The sequence below is a fragment of the Neopsephotus bourkii genome, unplaced genomic scaffold (assembly GCF_033783945.1).
Source record: "Neopsephotus bourkii isolate Nb327-2 ecotype Australia unplaced genomic scaffold, CSIRO-AGI_Nbou_v1 NB_787, whole genome shotgun sequence".
NCBI classification, from domain to species: Eukaryota; Metazoa; Chordata; class Aves; order Psittaciformes; family Psittacidae; genus Neopsephotus; species Neopsephotus bourkii.
The window spans coordinates 1,754,834-1,775,765 of NW_026901283.1; the positions used below are offsets into that span (position 1 = coordinate 1,754,834).

Below are 20,932 nucleotides of genomic sequence, written 5' to 3' on the forward strand. Positions count from 1 at the left end.
GAAAGCAAAAGTTTTCAAAGTCAGAAATAATATGAGATGATAGAGGTGCTGCTTAAAGTAAAGCTTTAGGAGCTGGGTGAAATTTTAAGCCAATGGTTGGCGTCCTTAGATTTCTAAGAGATGGATTATTTTGAACAGGTCTCAAAAATATAGTCTTAACTGCTACAATCAGGATATTTTCCAGGTAAAAGTGTGTAGTCAATCCACCCACAAGTTACCTGTACTATGTGTGCTTTTTTTAGACAAAATGTTCTCCAGAGATTTATTTCAACTTTAACCATTCTGTAACGGGTTTTAATCATTCAACTGTGAAGATTTTGCACACTGCAGTTTAGAAAGCAGTGACACGATCACACCAGGAGGTATCTCTATGTGTCTCAGTTCTTGGATCATTTCAAAGTCTTTCTGTCCCTTCTATTCCCTTAAGAAGTGTAATGAAATGCATGAGGAGACAGGTTTTTGGTATCCAGCAAAAGCAGCTGAGTGAACACTTGAGAAACCCTAAATTCAAGAAAAAAAAAAAAAAAAAAAAGAAAAAAAGAGTTAAGGCAGTATGGCTACAGTGCCAAATGGCAAATGGCCTGTCATGGTAGTATGTCAATCAGTAAGCAACAGACTGTGTCTTGTTGGAAATAAAAGGAGCTAGCCAACATACACAATTTCTCCATCATTTATTTGTTAGCATAGTAGGAAATGTTGCCTGGAGAAATCATTGCAGGAGATGTCATAATAGTGAGGAAGAACAGTTTTTCAGGCAAGTTATGGTCTGTAAGTGGAGAGAATATTGAACATATGAATGCCAATGTTTTTGATTATGATGGCTTAGTATCAGAGAAACAGAGTCGTTTGCTTTCTCTCTCTCTCTCTCTCTCTCTGGAAGTGGTAAGTTTTCTGAAGTGTAGGAGTCCTTGCCTGTCATCAAGGTAAGTTGTCAGTAACTTGCAGATGAGTATATGTCAGTATTCACCAGGCTATGGGTGCTCTTCCTGTCTCATTAGGATAACTATAAATACAGAATATAGTTCCGAGTAAAAAAGGGTTTACGTATGCACAAAGATGTTGCACCTGGCATCACTTGTATTGTTTTTTCCCAGCTACAATTAAGTGCCCAGAACTGTGGTGGTTTGTCCTGTTTTTTTGGAAGCCAACTCATAGTGTCCTGCTGTAGCTCCTGTTCTTGTCTAGACACGATGAAGAAATTGTCGAAAACATAAAGCAGTATGAAAGCTTAGTTTTACCTTTTATTACTGTTGAGTGTGAGAAGAGAAAGTCCCAGTGGTGTGATTGCTACTGCAGAGGCTCAGGGAAGTCAAATTATTAAACAAAATCTTCTGTGCCCCTTATTTGATCAATTTCTAAAATAATTCCTAAAATTAAGATGTAAATACTTTTCTTTGTGATTTGGCTTCCAGTGCCTGTTACAGTATCCAACAGAAGAGTAACAATTAAAGCCTTTTAAGAGCCAAATAAAATTATTACTTGTAAATTATTAAAAGCCTCCAACAAATGGCAAATACTTACTGAAAACTCCTTCCTAAATAATGTTCAAACTAAATTAAATAGTAGTATAAGGAATGCATTAAAGTTCATGAGTGAGATATTGGGAGTGTGCTCCCTTAACCTTAAAGCTACAATAGCTGGAGCACTTGCTACCCCTCTGAAACCTTGCAGCTCGAAGTCCTGGCTCACTCTGGGAAAGAAACATGTGGTGCTGCTGAAGATTGGAAAAAGAGCTCAAGGTCAGGGGTCGACACAGTAAGGGAGTTTGCTCTTTAAGAGGTTATCTGTGGATCTGCAAAGCCAAAGTGTAATTGGGTTCTGTGATGTGATTTTAGTGTGTAATTGTATATGATCTAGGTAGTTTCAAAGACAAGGTTGGAAGATTTTTCTAGCCTGCTTGTGATAGCAATTTTGGGGAACCTGTATAGCCTGAGATGGACAATGCAGCTTCTTCAGAAATTGTCATCAGAAGTGATACAGCTGATATCTGATTCATTTTAATTATAATTTTGGCAAACTGGTAACATGGTTTGTTCTCCCTCTGTAATGCTTTAGATCAGCAGTTTTGTGGGCTTGTACATTTTTTGCAACCAGTAAACTATTTGCTTCTGAGGTGGTACTGCCTCAGAGAAGATTTTATTAAGATAGTACATCTTTATTAAGATAGTACAAGTCACTGTAATTGATCTGCCCAGATCTGCTTTTTCTTTGGTCTTTGAGCAAATAGTTGACTTGTGGGTTATCAAGTTTTTTGATTCTTGATTATTCAAAACAATGTGAAACAAACATTTCCTATTGTTTTAGTTGTTTAGGGTTTCCTTGATTAAGCTGTCACCGCTGTCAGTTATGTTCTTATAAGCCTGCTTGGATCTATTTCATGTTAAGAAAAAGCTCAGATAAATCCAGGAAAGCTTAATGTTTATCCAATGTGAAAATAATTACTCAAAAGTGTTATTCTTAATCCAGATAATTAGAGTGAGGAAGGAGAGATCAGTGTCATTGTGAATTATGCCCTGGCAATTGACTCTTGGTCCTTGTAAGTTTCAGGTGAAGATGTGAATGGATAAAGGTTAGATTAACCATAATCCAAAATAGCTGCAACCTTAATCTGTTATGATACAAGGATGATCACTTAAAAAGAGCTGGATTGTGGGATTGTTTCTGGTTGGATAAAATGCCGTTCGACTGGGACTAGTCTTAAAACACGCTTAGCACCATGTCACTGCAGCTGTAAGCACTTGTGCACGGTTTCAGCTCAGAGGCAGGCTGCTGGGCTCTCGCTGCACGGTGTAACACTACACTGTACTGCAATATCTGTACTTTACATTAACACACTTTACCCTGTGCTTCATGGAAAATAGATGGTAATTGTTACGTGGAATGATTTGCTCAATGATTACTTCTCTGTGCTGTTAAACATATTTCTTTGTGTTCCCTGTTTGAAATGTTCAGTGTGTCTACAGGAATTCATAATGTGTACTGGTACAGGTACATAATTACAAAAATTGACCAGTCAAAAATCTAAAATTGAAACAATATTTACTTTACCTTGTTTAGTTTATACTGTTATTTTTTATAGTTGTTAGTTAAAAAAAAAAAAGCATACCTGTATATGCCTATATAAGGTTAAAATTTGCAGCTCTGTTTTTCTCTGAGGCTGCACATTCTTCAGAAGCCAGTTGTGAGTGAACAAAACAAATCAAAACAATTTAGAATGCAGGAGGAATGGCATTAAAAAGGAGATATGCATGTATTTGCACATACTACAGGCAGGCGTGCAGAAGTACTTGATGCTTCAGACTTTTGCCTGTTTATAGATATGGACATATGGACATAATAGTGACAGCTCAGGTGACAGTGTGTGTGGTAACTCTTTGTGAATACAGACTCATGAATGCTCATGGTTGCTTATTGGGAATAACACTGCTGAAAGAGGAAGAGAAAAGGGTGAAAGACAGGTCATTTCTTGAAAAATGGTACAGGAAATGTTTGGTCTCAGCAGATAATTTAATTGCATGGTCCAGTCTGTGTCGTTGTTTCAGGCCAAAAGGAAAATAAGGTAAAGGCATTTTTTCCCTCCTATTCAATTTTTGTAATAAATTACATGCATTTATTCTGCAGGGATATATATGTGCAGATCTCATCTTACTGGAAAACTGGAAGCAGCCTTCCTTGATGCATGGCTAAGGTGAGGAAATAGTTAAGAAGTAATTAATGGAATGCAAAAGCTAATAAGACCAAAGTACTTTAATACACACTTGAGCTAGAATCTTCTCTGTGAATAATTAAAATTCTTTAAAGTTCATTTCTGTATTCTTAATAAAGTATACCTCAGTAAGACTCATTCCTGGGTCTGAACCTTTCTAAACTTAACTCATTACCTCCTTTTTTCAACTATTGTTCTAATTGCATTAGTTTAAAGGAGTTTTAAGTAATGTTGTTTATGTTTGTTGGTGTATTAAAAGTAAATTCTACAAGAGGCATATAATTCACAAGTCTTGTATCTAAGAAAAAAATTATTCATTTAGAGCATCACATGAAAGTGTTACGTTATTTCTAATGCCACTTTATATGCTGTGGACCTATATGTATATAACTGTTGTGTTCTCCTCCATCCCAGAGTCTCCGCCTTCAAAATAATGCTTAGTGGAGATGTATGTCACTAATAAAAAAATTCTAGACTTATGTAAGAAAATATTTTAGGGCAGGGATTTCAGTCTTCAAGCTTTAGAATATGTCAACCTTTAATTAAAGTAGATGAGGAAGAAACCTCCCTACTTGATGACTCATTACAAGGGCGTATAACATAGAGTTTTCCCACTCTTTTCAGCTAAGGATTTTTGTGATTGATATTAAAGGGACCACCGGTCTCATGTAACATAGTGATTGTTACATTAGAGAAAGAAAAAAAGAAAGCAGGGGAAATTCCCTTAGTAGAGGCAATAAGGGCCATAAGAACCAAATGGTAGAATTACACTCCGAATGAAAACGTTAACAAGCAAAAAAAATGGTTAATAACCTAAAATGTATCTTCAGGGTTTAAGCTGCAAAGACATCACTTGGAGAGAATGGGGATTTGCAGTTTTCCTTCATGGAAAAGACGATTTAGGATGAAAATATAACTATAGACCTTATAGCTGGTCCCTTTGCATCTTACAAGAGTAGACTGGTAGACCAGTTGCCTGTCTCAACCATAGAATATCATGAAAATATCTTTATTGATACATGAGGAAAGTAAACAATAATAGTAGCCCGTGTTAGAAAAATGCAAGACTACTAAAACCTTTGAGTATTTCAGAAATTCAAAAGGTCACTGAAATAAAAAAAATAGTAGCACATTAAGTGTGTTGGATAAAAAGAGAAAATCCTGGGAGTGTATTTGTAGTGTCAAAGACCAAGTCAACTTTGCACCAATATCTATAACTTTGGTTTCTTTAAATAGCTTTAAGTTGCTTATATCTTTGTGATTAAAAAATGGTGAAAAGAGGAGATACTGTAACTTGACCTATCAAAAGAGAAATAATGGAGAAGTAATGAAATAATTTAAACATCAAGCTGCAAATAATCACAGAAGATTGAGGGTTTTACTCATAGGAAACTGAACTAAATGGCAAAAATGTTATATTTATCACTTTAAAGAAGCTTCAGTGTTGAATGATGACCAGACTCTGTCAGTCTTTTTGAGTAGTGATGATCCCAGGAACCTCAGGGAATAGGAAAGGAGTTTCTGATGAATCAGACTAAGTATTGCTACAGGGTGGACAGACTGCTTCCATGTTCAGCATCTCCAGTGTCTGGAAACCATACGTCAATGGAAAAAGCCTTGGCTGATTTCTCTAATTTTCCAGGATTAGTGGGTTTTTAAGCTAAAAATATGATCTTCTGTAACTTCCATTAGTGTACCAGAAAATGTAGTTCAAGAATAAAACAATTCTTGTAATGACTTTAAATCTTACCTACTTACTTGCATGTTCAACATACATCAAACAGCTACATTAGTGTTTTTGATTTTTATTAAGTATCATAGAATAATACAGAAATAAATGCCAGAATTTCATTTGTTCTGAGACATCACTGTAATTTACTGCCCATGGACAATTAAAAAAGAAGTAGGTACATAAGGACAACCATGAAACCAGTCCAGATTAGTCACAGCTAATCTATTCTTGTAACCCAACAGAGATTTCCAGTTTCAGAGAAAGGAATTTTACTTGTCTTTAAGACTAATTCAAAGTGAATTGAGCATTCATAGAATTTGCATTTAATATAATGCTAGTTTCTTAACTTGTATTAAACTGAGGTTTTTTAACCAAAAATTATGGAAAGGCATAAAATTTATTTTGAGCCAATATATGTTTTTGTAAGAGTTTTCTATTACCTAGTTCTGTCCCACTAGACAGTAACAATCTTGTTTCCTTGGAGTTTTGGTATAGAAATACAAAAGCGACTGCTGAATCACACCAGAAGTACATTTTGTCCATTAGCTGATTTCTGACAGCACCTGGCAAATTAGGGAAAGAGTACAACAACATGACAAATATAGAATATTTTCCATCTTCTTATGATCTCAGTTTGATAGATTTGTTTTTACAAACTTTACCTTATTGTTCTATTTTAGTGACCTTAATAGTCCTCTCTGCAATAAATTTGCCAGTTGTATTTTAATAATACACTAGTGGCATACTGTAGCAATGAGTTAGTTTAAACAACAAAGTTCATTATGAATTATCTGGAAAAAAAAAAAAAAGAATTTCTGGTAAAGTCCTTATTGGAAATGGACTGCCTAACAGTTTAATTTGATATTCCCTAGTTCTTCTGTTGTGAGACACAGTGGAAATTTTTACTTGAGAACATAAACAGTGAACAAATGCACTGCCACTTTTCATCATGTTGAAGAGTCCCAGCCTAATTAATTTCTCTGTCTACAGAGTGGCTCATGTATCTTTGTTCATTCTTGGTCATTCTGGGTACACTTTGTATCTTGAAAGCTCTGCTATGTTTTCATGGAAGTCAGAACAGCATCCAGTATTCAAGAAGCAGCTGTTACACCAGTGACTTACAGTAGCATAAGAATTTTTTTTTGTCCTCTATTATTTACATATCAATTCTGAACATTTAATTTTCTTTTTACTTTTTTCCTTTTGCTACACTTTGAGCTGGCACTAATTGCCTACAGTGTGCCCGCAGCTGCTTTCCTGAAACTTGACTTTAATACCCATCACTGTGTAATTCTTGTCTGCATTTTACTTCATAGTCGTTGACAATGATTTTTTTTCCCAGTCTCATTACTATGAGATCTTTGTACAGTCATATGTTTAACTTTTGTGGTGTCATTCATCTTTGCCATCTCAAAATGCATTCTTTTTTAAGGTCATTTATGAGGCAGTTGAGGCATGGGAATCCACTGACAATTGTCCTCTGTTGTGAAAGCTGGGTTTCTTTTAAAGTTGTTTTCCTATTTCAATTTTTTTTTTTTTTCCCAATGACATGACCTTATATCTTACTGTGCGGGATTACCTTAAAAACTGTTGGTGAGAACTTCGGCACCCCCTTATTTTTTTCCTAAATGGAGGTATTTCCAGCCAGTTTATCTGGCCAGAGATCCATTTCTACTGCTGCTCTAGCTGAGTCCACAGACACATTTCTCTAGAAAGGTTGGTCACTCTGCATGCAGCTTTACTTTGCAATAAAGTACTCATCTTGCTTAGATGAACTTTCATTGCTGCCTCATATCTTTGTGAAGACATGGGACAGCTTCTGAAGTTGGAGGATCAGACCTTACATTTGGTTTGAGTTGTAGGCAGCATGTCAACTTGGCTGCCTTTTTGTTTAGATGTTGCTTCAGCGAGGTTAATAAAATATGTGGGAATTTAATTCTTCAAAATTGGAAATCCTTGTCATTAAGAATGTTGAATAACACTGAGTTCTTCTTCAAGCTCTTTATCATTATTATTTCCTTTAAATGCAATTCAGTAGCCTTGGTTGAGAAACTGGGAGTAATATGGAAGTATTTATTTAACTGTTTTGGTTGCTATTTCTTCACTTCTGTGTTACTTAAACTCAGCCTCGCAAGATTGGTCAGTAAATACTTATTACTGGGATAGGTTTTTAAAAAATATGTCTATCAAAAGTTGTTATCCCAGAATGTTTTGTTTTTTTTTAATATTTCCTGCATTAGCTCTATGGAAACTGGAAATCCCTAGTCTAAACAAGAGGGTTAACAACATAAACATTAGTAGATAAGTACATATCTATATATATACGTATTTTTAAAATGGAGTATAAGCTTCTAAAAGTACTATTACTTAAGGTAAAAACTTCTCTGCTGTAACCAGTAAAATGACTGAAACTACATTTTATAGCTATTAACATATACATAAAATAGAAATTTCATGAAAGGAAACACAACCAGACATTGTCTGTAGTTTCAGTTAAAATTGTTCATATAGTTCTCTCCTGTTTCACTGTTCTGCATTAATACTGATGAGTTATAGCTTCTACCTTCCTCATGGTCCCTTCACACTGAGAGTTTTGCTGTTAAGCACAAGATGACAATGAACAAAGGAGTGTCAAGCAGATCTCTGTTAAAAACAGAAATGAAATTGTTATTTTGTAGAGTTAGTGAGTAAAAAAGTAAGTGAATGAATGCTTCTGATTCTGAAATAAATTCACCTAGAGGCACCTTGTAGTGAAACCAATAATTATGGTATTTAAAACAAATATCTTGATCGTGGTCTCTACTTTTGGATTTTTGCCCCAAAAATGGAAAATCTCCCATGTATAAGGTGTTTAAAGGAATTACTTTGAAGGTTCTTTTACTTCTCAGTCCCATTGTGGTTGCAGACTTGCAAGCCAAATAGGACACAGTCATTTATATAATATGAAGCTAATAATCTTCTGCCCCTACTCTATGTGAAATGTTTGAACTAATAAATGTTTGATGTCTGAAATAATAAATCCTATGATCTCTGCAGTGACCCTGTCAGGTGATTAATGTACATTTCAGACAAGCAAAGTCAAATAAGAAATTTTCTTTGGTTGGGACACCTGTCCCAGAACATGTACCCTACGGCATAGTATTTCTGGAGCTCATCCTATTCATTGTCATGCCCATAAAGAAAGCTCTTTTCCAAATTCCACAGGTCTTACGTATGGCAATAATAATCTAATACATAATGCAGAGAGAGTAGAAAGAAAATCTGTTTCTGGTTTTGCATGCTCTTCAAATGCAAGCCTTTCAAATACTGCAAGATACAAGGCTGTTCTCATTATTGCATTTCTCATGTACCTGCTTTAGCTTTGGTGTCTGGATGTTGTTTGCTCCAACAAAGATGGAGTTCCTCTCCTGAGAACAAGCTTTCTTGTAAGTTTTCTCATGCTTCCTTGTCCTGATTAAAGGATTATTGCTGTGAAAGTTGTTTCTTTTGGTGTTTTCCATCCCTGATTCCCATCCTAATAATAAAAACATGCAATAAAAAAATAAGGAATTGTAAAGCAAATTAGTTGGCTTGTTTCAAATCAGCGTTCAGGCTAGCTTTAGTTTGGAGTGTTGAGTGCTACTTTGGGTTATTTCCAGCAGTATCTGAAATGATTTACATATGGTAAGTATATTAGGAGTCTGATTCTCAGATAAAACTTGGGTACACCTTTTTTCCCTCAGCCTTTACAGAAAGGTTTTCAAACAGTGGAGATTACTCTTCCCTGAAACACGTCTGAGATGTGACCAGCACCATACACACACACTGTACTGCTTCCTTCTATGAATTTCTTCTTATTTCAAAGATCTAAAATATAAAAAATGCAGTTCTATTTTCTTTCTGTGGCTTTCTATGACTCCTTTCTTTTTTCCCTTTTTCTTTACACTGGGTCTTGGTTTGTTGCAGGTTACAGTGTTGCATAGGGTTCATAATCTGTAAACCCTTCTGAGCTATTTTATTGTGCAGTTGCCTTTGTGTGTGAAGGGAGGGACTCAGAGAAGTAGACAGTGCCCTGAAATCCTGTTCCTAGATCTCTGTGAAAAATACTGTGGGTCCACAGAGTAGTAATTTATATTACCAGTTAAACACCACACAGACGATAATACATCCCTAATTTTCTCTGCTCTGGAAATCTGAAGGATTTACTGCATGTGTGTATGCATAAGTAATGGCAACATTAGGCACTAGTAGGCAGAATTCTTATTTCAGGTGCAAGTGCTCTGAAACAGCTTGCACTGTATGGGTGAAATTCTGTAGTGCCAAACTTACTGGTAAAATATAAGAGGGAAGCATAACATAGGGGAAATTTGTTTTGTTCATCTACCCATAGGGCTGCAGTATAAGGTCTTGTTCTTGGTGTATGCCTAGTTTACCTGTTTATCCAAATCAGAAGTTGTCTAGGTACATGGGAAATTGACAAAAAAGCATTTCTGGTCTGTGGTTTGATACAGGTTGGAGCACATCTTGTGTGTCTGAAATAAAGTTAGGATTGTATTAATTAGTACCACTCCTTCTGATGTAGAACAGTTTCCAAAGGCAAAGAAACAAGGAAAGACAAGGAAAATGTATGTAATTGAGTTCCAGCAGGCCTGCAGTGAACTTCATTTAATTTTGTCATTTTTACATTTCTCAAACCTTTAGGGCTCCGGAATCAGAAAAGGGAAGCATTGTGACCATGTGAAGATTCCTGCTCAACTGTGCTTAGCAGAAGTGTAGAGGAGTATAGCAAAACCCAAGTACAGTATATGATCCTTTTCTTCTGCAGAGCTGGATATGGTTTAAGTGTGGCTTTGCTAAAACAGAAATAAAAAAAACCTAGAGATTTCTTGATTTGCTTCTTTAAATGCTGATACTTCATTCTTTCACACAAGAAGCCACTAAGTCATCATCATATAAGAAAATGGCATTTTTAGGATGCATGTCTTCTTGTATGACCAATTCCTAGAATTTATCAGATGAACCATCCTGCAGATCTGCCTATTTCATTCTTTTGAATAAAAAGAGGTGACCAATATGAAGGTCTATATTTTACCATCTAAGGTAGAAGGGATGGATACTGCCCATTGCAATTGAATAACTAAGGAAGATTTAAGGAGAAAGAACTACAGCTGCAGTGTCTCTTAACTACCTACTGTGTTTATCTGCCCAGTCAGAAGGTAGGTGAAGTGTGATATGTTGTTAGTTTTTTCTGTTTTCCCTTTAGGGAAGAGAAAGCAACTAGAGAAATAGTGTAAGAGAGTAGCCAAAAGCTGTAAAATAAGGTGTGTGTGTATATATATATATATAAAATAATGTGTGTGTATATATATAAGGGGTGTGTATATATAAGGGGTGTATGTATATATACTACATATATATAAAATAAGGTGTATATATATGTAGTAGGTTGAGACTGTTTTGTTGGAGTTTTTTTGTGGGTTTTTAAATTGTTTTATTTTTAGGAGTACAATTTGCTTAGCAAAAACAATATAATATGCTGGTTTTGGCAAGCCTCTCTTAATGTCACACTCTCATCCTTTGCCTTTCTTTTACATCCCCCCCTCTCTTTCTTCCTTTGCTAATGTATAAACCACCTGCGCAACTCCTGACTAAGTTTCTCTTAGAGGAGAATCCAGTGTTTGGTTAAGTCACGGGAGACGTGGGGATTTGTGCAGTCCTCTCTCTTACGCGCTGCGGAAGTGATGACAGAATAGTCCCGACAGTCACTAGAGAAACTGACATATCACACCCAATTATGTGGCCTCCCTGGCCCCTCGCACCATTCTTCCCTGAAATATAAGCTTTCTGTCTCACGCTCTTTTTTATTTCTTAAAGAAATTTGTTATTTAAAATAAAAGGAAAAGTAGTGTGTGTGGGGGAAGGAGTTAGTGTATCATTCCTAAAGAAAACTATTATAAAAATAGTCTTCAGGGACATTAAATATATCAGATTAAACATAAATTACGCATTTGGAAATTTTTTTTAAACCTCACACAGGAAAAAACACCAAATTTAAACTGATGGTAATAGAGGAATCAAGCCTTGTCATTTACTGTGACACTGCCCATCAGTTGTCTTGATCTATTGGGAGTTATTTGTCAGTAATTACAAAGTACATATATATACACTAATCTATATCTGCTCAGTATCCCACACAGCATTTAGTCAGCTGTAAAAAAAAGCAGATTATTTTTCATGTTAGTTCCATAGATGCTATCAAATACAACCATGTTTTTAGGTTTTTATTCCTTGAAGGGTCCAGCCCTTGAAAGTGAGATTGTGTGAGTGTCACAGCTTCCTTCCCCTTGTACTACAATGGCTGATACACAGAAGAAAAAAAGCAAAGCTGAGTCTCAACCATTTGACTGTATTTGTAAAAAGAGGAGTAATTAAAAATACATGTTGCTCTTGTAATGAGGTGCATTCGTCCTCCAATTGGTTTCCAGGTTATAGATATGGAGCACTGATTACCAATTTTATAAAACTACCTGAGCAGAAACTCTCCTGAACTTGCACAGAAAACTTTTGTATTACTAAATCAGCTGTAACTAAAGTTTTTCTCTAATAGCTAGTACTTAAGGTGCACAAAGGACTATGGGTTTCTTTTCTGTTCATTGCTAAGTTGGTTTCCCTTCTTTAAGTTTTGACAGCTATCCTAAGACAGCAGGAATACAACATTCACAGTGTAATTATTTGGCAATAACATACACATCTTTGCTGTGAACCGCATAATAAGAACTTGAGAAGTTTCCAAGCAACAAAGACTTTTCTGCTACTCTTTCCATTTTGAGACAGGGAATATCCAAAATATACAGAATAGTGAAAGAGGGGAAAGGCCAAGCCCAAGAACATGGAAAATGAGTGGTTACAGACATCACATGGGAAAACAAACTAAGAAGTAAGGAATGCATGGTACAGGAGTTACACTGTATGCACATTTTCTGGCTTTCAGTTTTTCAGCTATAGAAGTAAAAAATGATGGAACAGCAGTGAACTGTCTTCCCAGGAGATCTTGGGAGGTGCGCCCCCCCATCCCCTCTGCTAAGGCTCAACCAGGAGCTGACAGAAGGAACCAGCATTCTCTCCTGGCTCCCATAGCACTCCAAGGGAAGCTCACACTATCTCAGCACCCTGGTGTCCTGAGGAGCCACCTTACAACCCCAAACTCCTCCTTTTCTTCCTTTTCAATCTTTGTTGATTTGAAACAGAGAGAAACAGATTCGTGCTCCTCCAATAAGCGATGCAAAATCAGGTGGAGTGTGGTACCAACTTCTTTTTGACTTCAGCTCTTTGACAGAAGTTCTGGGTCCAGTGCCACAAACCTTTGCATCTTTCTCTAGTGACTGCCACCAGCACTTGTTTCTCCTCCCTCCACCCTTGATTGCCTTTCCGCATATCACAAACATTGTCATTTTAAAACATCTGACTTGAGAAGTTTTACAGTCCCTTTAACACTCAGACAGTTAAAATACAAAAGGTGCCATGTGCCTTGCAGAAAATGACAATGTATTTGTTGTCATCTGCTTGAGCAAGATATCTTCATCTAGTTGAAATTCCAGGAAAACCTCAGAAATTCTACATGGTCTGGAAGCCCTGCACACATAGCAATTGCTAATAGAGAGCAAATTTCAAACCTGTGAGCCATGTTGGATGTGGTATCAATCAGATTCATCATAGTTGTAGAGCCAGCTCCTCTCTTCTTCAGAGATGACTGTCAAGTATCATTAAATATCCTTCATGCCTGAACAGAGAGGGTGCAAATTTTTAGTGAAGGTGCTGTGAATCTAACATGTGAATCAGTCTTGACCTGAAGCTATTTGGCCTCCTGCTGATGGCAGTTGTGCCAGCTCCTCCCTTCTCCCTCTGCACTAGGTGCGCTGATTCACCCAGTCAGTCTACCTGGACCTAGCACAGAAGATGGACCATGAAGAATAACCTCCTATTGTAAAGAAAGTGACTGAAGCCATTCCCCAGTCCACTGTAGGTTCAAGCTGAGTCTATAATACAAGCCCATGAGAAATAATCAGGTGAGAATTTATTTTGTGTCTTTCTCTATGTAAAAGCAGGGGAGAAAATATTAATGTTTTCTAAATTAACCATTTATTATGTATGGCTATAAAGTATATGTTTATTTCCAAAACTTTGGTTAAATCAGTGGTTTTAGTCATGAGATGCTAACACTGATGCATGTTTGGAAGCTGAATACTGAATACTGAGGCACAATTAAATCCTTATTCATACCCATTAGTCTACTTCTGTATGAATAATGGTATTGACTCAGTCTTTTATTAGTACAGGACTACTTACCATATGGAAGGATCTATTTAGTGTGGAGATCCAGTAGATACCATACTATTTTTTTAGTACTGTAGGTTATTATCAACTGCTTTTTAACAGGAGTCCTTTTAAAATCCTTTACATTTGCGTGGTTGTCAAGTTCACAGAGGCACATTGTACTCTCTGGGATAGTTAGAAAGACAGAAATATTTTCTGAACATCTTTTAATGTTTAGACAAAAACTGTAAAATACTCCCTGTCCAATTTGCATTCTCTGGCCAATGTTATTTTGCCAGGTGAAATAGCAAATGTTTGTGACATTGTGAGCCTTAAATCTGGCGATTCACTGTGTACATCAGTGAAGCCTCAGTGAACTGGAGTGTGATGATCTGTGCTCAAAATGCAATGATATTTTCACTGTAGCCTGATAGCTAAGGAATAACTACTGGTAAGATTATCAGAGTATCACAGAGGGGACCTGTCCTGGGAAAAAAAACAAGAAAAAACCCTGAAGATTCAAAGTGTTGTGTTAGAACTAGATGAGAAAAAAAAAAAATTATAATTTTAAGTTAATTTCTGCAGCAGGGTAGAGTCAAACTAGGAGTGAGGGATTTCAGAAAGGAGTTGTAGTGTTGCAAGCATAGTTTTACATACTTCTTTGCTAAATAGATGATGAGGTGATGAAAATGTTAAATTGTATAGCCCATGTGTGGTGTACATTGAGTAGGGAGCAATGGGGTCTATGCATGTGCCTATGTGAAGGATAGCATTAGAAAGGCAATGTTTAGATACAGAGTGGGGATATGACTGTAGTGCATGCAAAAGGTTATCTAAGAATTTGAGGTGAAGCATGGTTTAAGTTACAGGGATTGTCCATTTGAGAGCTAATATATATTTCTTTTCTTATGGGAACAGGTTACCTTTCCAATGTGAAACCACATATTACAAATGCACTACATATTCTGCAGAATTACAATCTTAGTTTGTGTTCTTTTCAGAAGCCTCTTTAAAACTGGCTGCCTGAAGTCTAAAAATATATTCCTTGGAAGGAGAGAAAAACATGGAATATATTTAGAAATACATAAATATGACTTCAAAGAGTTTTCCCATTCATTAAAAGTTTGCTTGACCCAAAATGTCAGGACCCACCAGTGTGAAAAACAAGACAGGAATATCTCTTGTATCACCTTTCCACTGGTATAAGCCCCGACTTCGAGCCTGCTGGAGCAGGAGGTGTCTGGAGTTAATCCTGTAACTGCAACTGCTTCTTGCAACCCAGCCTCAGTGTATTTTGAGATTTAAATCCACAATTGAGGAGGATGAAGGAAACATTCATGATGATTTTTTTCCATAGCAGCTGTTTGAAACTGTTAACATGCTTGTACCTTTACAAGTAAATCCAGGGGGAAAGAGAGACTGAGAGGCAGTTCGAGTGCTGAGACGCACACAGTAAATGTAGCTAAATTCAGAGGTTTATTAGATAAATATGTCATTGATAATTGAAAGAAGAGGGAAAACTCTGTAAGGAGATTTGCACGCACGTTTTAGCTCTCTCTGGAATACATGGTGCACCTGCTGAACATAGGTAAAACAAACTTGTGTGCAAAAGACTGTTATCTACCCATCAATAAAAAAGCAAAGTTGTGCCTGCACATACTCTTATAAAGGAAAATCAGTATTTTCCCATTGAAGAACACACCTTTGATTAATCAGACATATTTAGCAATTCTAATTTAGAAAACTGTCTGAAAATATAGATCTGTGTTTGAAATCAAGTTAAAAACAATGGGTTAAAATCACATATTTAATTTATTAGAAACATTATGAATGCTGCACATAACCTTTGCAATTTTTCTGTTCGCTAGGATTGATGAGATATGTCTACGACACAACGCTGTTTGTGATCTAGCTTATCAGTGGGAAAAGTTTATTTTCATTTCTTATCTTCAGTGTCGTGAAGAGTAAATTTTGAAGGATGTGCCCAAAACTCTAAAGAGAAAACACCTAGACAGACTGCACATTGATTTTTTTTACTGATTGCTTTTATTTTTATCAAAAGTTTTATACATAAGGTTCTTATTGTCCATGTAGAAAAGGGGAGGTAGAATTAATTTCCTCTTTAACATATTGATAAACAACTCCAGATATAGTGGTAGGGGGAGTAGGAAACTACATTTACCTTTGTGTGACCTATATAGGAATGCTGGAAAAATTAATTCCAGAATATTATGGTGACATTCCTTTAAGTTGTGGGTATGATTTACATAGTAGGTCTTCTTGAGCCGACCAGCTTCTTTCATCTTGATACTGTAAATTGCTTTCATTCCCTTCCCCCCCATCTGTATGCTTGAGGTATTGTTGTGATAAATTATGGAGGTACAGAACTGAAAATGGTGTGTAGATTGTCTAAGAAATTGAGTGCAGTCAGCCTTCAAAGTGGTGGATGATGTGCTAAAACAGCTACCTTCCCTAGTCAGGTCTCACATGTCGTCAATGAGCAGCTGCTTTTAACTTTGCCTTTTGCCCAGAACACTGAGAGCAGCTGGATTTATTGAATTAATAACTGCTCAATTTGGGGTGTTTTGTTTTCCCATGACCATGAAATCTGGCTATAATGTTAGCAAAGTGTAAGACCGATCTCATTCACCAAACAAGGTGGTGTCTTTTTTGATATTATATAGTGTTTAATGTGTAATGCAGGAAATAAATGGAAAACTGTACCTGTGGGGGAATGAAATGTTTCTTGGTAAATAAAGTTAGGTAAAAGGAGAGAAGCAGATAAAAATGATGCACCCATTCTGAGTGTGATTTTGAAGACACTTGTACCAGCCCTCAAATTAATCCCTTTGATTGCGACGCTTAGTAGTGGCCTCATTATACCACCTGATGTGCTCTAAACAGTGTTAGAATGTTAGCAGTAGTGGTCAAACAAACAGTTACGGTATTTTGAACCAATTTTTTCTTCTCAAGGCTCTGGATTTCACAAAGCTGGAGGAGAAACGATGGCAGCGTGTTATGCACGTGGAGAAGGGTGAAGCAATGGCCTCTGTTCCCTTTGACAACACAGGCATGAAGGATGTGTCCTACCACAGAGCTTTGGGCCAATCCACTTAATAGACTTTTCTTTGGGTTTCTGTAGGTAAGGCTCACTCATTTTCTGGAAACAATACGTGAGGTAATGCCTTCAGGTTTTATCATTTATAGCACATATTAATCATTCTCATGTTACGGTTAGTTTGCCATGCTGAAAGTGTTGGAGTTACCTCATTGCTAATGCAAAAATAATGTAATACCCATGGGGGGACTTGTTCAGCTGTTCTTTTTGGATAGAAAAAGAAAAGAGAAAGGAGGAGTTATTCGGAATACATATCTGCATGTGAAATCTTCTGTGTGCTCTAGTTACCTTGAGTGGAGCCTGGTAAGCCAGTGTCTTCCTCAGCGTGTAAAAAGGGAAGTCCTAAAGCACTTTAGGCCTTGCTGACTTGGCTTCCTGCAAAAGATAAATCAAGAAATAGGATTGATCTCCAAGATACCATTTCTAACCACCATGAATACAATTCTAGCCATACTTACTAGCTAAGTATAAACTGTGTCCACTGAAGAGGTGTGTGGCTGCTGTATCCCTGGCAGAAACAGTTTACAGATACCTCCTAAAGACTTTGGGAAAAGGTGGAAGTGATTTGACCTGCTAGAGCTAAAGAGCTACATCCCATTTTCAAAAGCTTGCCAGTCCTCATCGTATCAATCCTCCTGAGGGCTTGCACTGATATGTGCCAGCCTGCTGCTGCATCTTCTAATTCTGAAGACCCTCTCTTGATGAAATCGAAGGTTTTAACAAAACTGCAATCTCCTTCTAGCATGGTGAAATTAGCCAGGTTTTAGATTTTACTTTACTCATGTTTCTTATGTGGGTTTTATGTCTCTGGGTTTTCAGAGTTCTGCAAATAGACCTAAAAATAATTATTTTGATTTATATTATTTGTTTAGATTTATGCCTTTATTATGTAAATTACTGCCCTAGTAATTTCTACTTGTAGAAGTAAAAAAGGTAATTGTTACCCAACCGATTCCCAGATTGCTGCAGAGGTAGTAAAAAAAGTCTCAAGAGTCTAGCTTCTATGTTTAGATATTTTCAGAAATGAGGCATAGCACAAATGTTATGATGTGCCAAGTATTTCCTTCAGCTGCTTTTAATTGTGATAGAATATCAGAATGATTCAGGGTTTTCCTCCAGGAAGTCAGAGAGTTCAAATTCCAAATGGGAAGAAAGGCAATTTGTTCACAAAGCAGCTATCCAGTCTGCAAAACAATTACCAAGAAACTTGAGAGGGGTTAGGATGAGAAAACACAATAACTTCTCTCCTTGTTTTGTGTGTACTTCTTTGTAAGCAAACATTTCTGTCATCAGCTCTTGCTTCTTATGGAAACAAACTTTTATTTAAGCTTGACATTTTGGGGTTAAAGAAGTCCTCCTTTGCCTCCTCATCCAGAGCTTGTTTTACTCTTTTCTTTTGCTTTGGAATATATGGTATGTACTTAAAATACACAAGGCACGCTCATGAGTGGTGTATTCTGCAGATCAGTATCTTCAGCTTGTGTTCAGGTGCCTAGGTAGAAGTGCCTTGTTAGTGAGAATCTGAGAGAGAAAGGTTTTCTTTTAGAGATGCATATTTCTGAAGAAGCTAATTCTCGAGTGAGAACTGCTCTGATGATGAGATGACCTCATGTCATATTCTCTGGTGGTCAGATTTCTTTTCTGCAGACTTGGTAACCTTTCTGATGGATGAAATAAGAGTGTAGTTGTTTCCTTCAAAGTCTATATATCCATCTCCAGAGAAGCTTGGTTCTGTACACTGAGTGAGAAGATGGAGATTATAAGACTATAATAGTCTTGTAATTCAGTTCTTAATGATGTCTTGCCTTGTTTTTTCATGAGAGGTGGAGGAATAGGGAACTAGATTAAGTGAGGGATTTTGCATGTAGGTATTTTCTAATTGAAGAGCAGTTAGTTGTGTAGAAATATTCGAAGAAATCAACCAATACCCTGGCTATTAGGATATTCCTGTGGAAAGTGGGAAGCTAGGGTTCAAGTCCAGGTCTGAATTAGGCCTATGAAGGGAGTCCCATAGTGCTTAGGCAAACATTTGAAGCACTGAGCTATTCTGGGATAAGTTTTCTCTTCCCTTCTCTCCCCCCAGACTTTTCTCCTTCCAAAATTTCCATTCAGGAGGTGAGAACCCTTTCCTGAATGATGTGTAACTGGAAAACTGTAATTTCTGAGGAAAGGTACAAGCTTGGTAAATTAGTGTTTCCTAAAAACAAAACAAAACAAAACCATTTATCTTGAAATTTCTCATGAAATCTTATCTATCCTCCCTTTATCCCATTCTTTATAAAATACTCATCACAGTTTTTCTCTCTGTTCTCTGCTTGCATGGGCACTGGGCTCCTTTTCACAACCCTGTCTCCCTCATAGTTTTCCATCATGTTGGTTTCCAGCTCTAGCGCCTTCTCTTCATGTGCACAGGGAGCAGTAGCAAGGAGCACAAGAAACGCTGGTGATGCCCTGCTCCTAGCTACAGTACCTCTCAGCAGCCCTGGAGAGGAGCGGTCCTTTGAGAGATTTGAGAAATGCTTGCAGGTCACCCTTGCTCTGGGTCAGCACCCATCTCTGTCTGTGGGGTTCAGAGTGAGTTCAGTAAGGTGAAACCTTGAGTTTTTACGTTTAAAAAACCTTAAAAGTGGAAGCCATTTTTACTGAGATGCTACTGAAGTGTGGTTTTCTTTATTTCTTTTCTATTTTTCCTCATGAAGTTTTGCAATTTGGCCAACTGACGGCATTTTTGAATAAGTACTAACAAGCCATACTGCTTTGAATATAGAGGCATTCAAGACAAGAGGCAAGATCTCAAGATACACTTCAGAGTAACTCTGTCAGTGTGGAAAATGTTATCCTTGGGAGTTAATTCTGCAAAACCAGTGTGAAAGGAAGGTCTTGTAACAAGAAAGATGTGGCAGCTTTGGGAACAGGCTGAACTGCTTGCCCTGCCTGTAAGAACTTCTGTCATTTATCATAAGTGTATTGGGCAAAAGCTCCACAGTGGAAGTCCAACAAAAAGAAATGTAAGATATATATATTACTTTAAAAACAACAAAAAAGCACATCTGTGTGCTAGATCAAAATCGGTAGTAATAATAATAAACAGCAATAGGTACATCTCAGCAGATGCAGGAATTTACTTTGTTAAACCCTGAGAACTTTGAAAACACTCTCACAGCTTCTTCTGCTTTACCTACATAAAACAATCTGCCCTGAAGAACAAGTTTTAAATTTAAATAATCTCTCCCTCTAAATTTCTAATAATTCCTGGACCCAATCTGCTCAGCTAATTTTGGTTTCTTCTTTGATCTCAGTCAACATATGCAATCCAGAAAAATCATCCATTAGAATAACTAGAAATGTGCACCATTAGCTTCAGGATTGACATTCTAAGGGGATTTTTACATTGCTTTTAATTTTATGTGCTCAATTTGCCCTTTTCTGCAGACTTCAAACCTCAATTTATTTTGACTGAATGGCAAAAATATTTGCCATTTCACTTCTGCAGCCAAGCTGACAAGCAGAGATACTGAAATCCTACAAGGACTCTGCACCTTTCTGTGCTCTCATCCTTCTGGACTGGGAGGAAAGAGAAATCTCACAAAAAAAGCTTTTCTTCTGACTTACTGAGACAGTACAACCAAGGGAAAGCAGTGGTGGTGGTTTTGGTATGCCTCTTATTATGAGACTGAGAGTCAGAATCAGCACTGACTAGTCCTGACATGATTAATAGACATCACAGGACTCTTGCTCATTTGGGACTGAGCAAGTTGTTCGACTATTAAATCAAATGTGATCTAATTCTGGACTTTAAGTCAAACTATAATTGAGCCCTAAAATTGCTGTGGACTTTTAAACTCTGATAGCATTGATGGAGTTTGAGGGAGCTCAACTCCTTCAGTAGTGGTGTTCTGTGTCTTGCCAGTACTTTATTTGAATAAATTGTTAACGTGAGCAGAAGCCAAGAAAGTGATTTAAGTCAAAATTGCTGACCCTACCTCTTTCATAGATTTAGCTTCAAATACTTCCATAATAGCGCTTGATACTTTTTTTCTCCAAATTTAATGTAATTTTTGGACTAGGTAGGATGCTTTGCATG

General features: G+C 36.9%; 1 long non-coding RNA gene across 1 annotated transcript in view; it reads right to left on the bottom strand.

Annotated features, from left to right (window-relative positions):
- Positions 1-8,425: 8,425 nt before the first annotated feature.
- The window catches only part of LOC133213202 (uncharacterized), a 34,807-nt gene continuing 22,300 nt past the window's right edge, over positions 8,426-20,932 (bottom strand). The window contains exon 3 of the long non-coding RNA XR_009725721.1: positions 8,426-8,952. This is a non-coding gene — a long non-coding RNA (uncharacterized LOC133213202). The remainder of the gene's footprint in view (positions 8,953-20,932) is intronic.